This window comes from Morone saxatilis, unplaced genomic scaffold, assembly GCF_004916995.1.
Source record: "Morone saxatilis isolate NCDOM2014 unplaced genomic scaffold, NCSU_SB_2.0 Contig8, whole genome shotgun sequence".
In the NCBI taxonomy this organism is placed as follows: domain Eukaryota; kingdom Metazoa; phylum Chordata; class Actinopteri; family Moronidae; genus Morone; species Morone saxatilis.
The window spans coordinates 3,046,552-3,048,167 of NW_023340257.1; positions in this window are offsets into that span (position 1 = coordinate 3,046,552).

Sequence of the window (1,616 nt, forward strand, 5' to 3'; positions counted from 1 at the left end):
GTGAAGCTAACGTTAGCTTAAAGGTGGAGTTTTCTTGTAAACAAAGTTTCCATTTCAGTGTAATTTAACAAAAAAAAAACTTGAGGATGCATTTCTTCAAATGTACTTCTTTCTTTAAAAAACATTTAAGTATTTAAGTATTTTAAATCCTGGTTGTTAGCTTGCAGCCTCCCTCTTCGCTGCCTTTACCTGCATTTCTTGGTGTGTGACCACCAACATTGTAAATCACTGGAATAGTGTGAAACCATCGGTAGAACTGTGTGTCACCCACAGGGACCTACTCCTTTAAAAAACAAATCCACAGCTAAGAAACTCCACGGGGTACCTTCAGGTGCAGAGCTGTCAACAGCAGTGTTAGGTGTCATTAGTCAGATATCAACAACATTGTCAAATGTAAATGGTAAATGGACTGTACTTATATAGCACCTTTCTAGTCTTTTCAACCACTCAAAACGCTTTACACTACATGCCACACTCACCCATACGCACACATTCACACACTAAAGGCAGTGGCTGCCATGCAAGGTGCCAACTGCTCATCAGAACTCAAGCATTCATACACATTCAAACAGGACAGTGCAGTGCAGCGAGAGGAGCCGGGGATTGAACCGACAACCGCTCTACCTCTGAGCCACAGCCGCCCCTAAATGTGACTTCTTATCATAACTGGCCAACTTTACAGATATTACTATTTCTAGGGAACAAAAGGCAAGTTCAGGACAACTAGATTATTTTATCTGATTCTACTGATGTGGATGCTTTGTACAATCATGTCTTGTTTAAAAGACCACAAAAATAGACACAGGACAGTCACTTAATTCACAGTGTTAAAAGTTAAAATCTATCTACCAAGTTAATGGAGACTTTATTCCATTACAGTACTTCTTCTGGACATGCAAATACACTGACACATGAGATATTACTACTCTATTCCAAAATTGAATCATACCATTAATCTGTAATTAACTAAAAGGCCTTAAGTATCCCCTCGGCTAAATCCCCAGGAGCCAATTACATATTTTAAAATGTCTACTATTCCAAAACATTTGGCTCTACAGTTGTGGGTGTATATGTGAGATATAGTGTAATTAATAAATATCAATTTTAAGTCTTTTATGCTCTAATTAGAGCTCTGTGAGGTTGTACCAAGTGAAAAAAAAGTGTTTATAATATCATGGGTTGACGGTTACTCTAAAATCATTTAGAGTGCTGCAGAAATCAGTCCTAAAACCCAGAAATGAGTTAGCATTTAAGCACCTCTGGTTACCTCTTCTCGAAGAAACCCCCTCTATGTGAACAAGGTCTTAAGCTCTGTGGTTAACACAAGCTTAAGACTTCGTTCACATAGGCCGCTTGAGCAGCCCGTGGAACCCATGAAAATGATTAGGTACGACATCTCTTATGTGTGGACATACATTGGGGAATGTGACAGTGTGATACAGCCGATATCAGACGACCTCCACGTAGTGCTCCACAATGAACCCAAAAATGGAAAATCCCCAGCCAATCGAGAGGAAGTTCCCAACTTCCCACTATATTATCCAAGAATACGGAGATTGCATAACCACTTGCACGATGTTACAAAAAACAGGCTTCTATGAAGATTTCCTAATAAC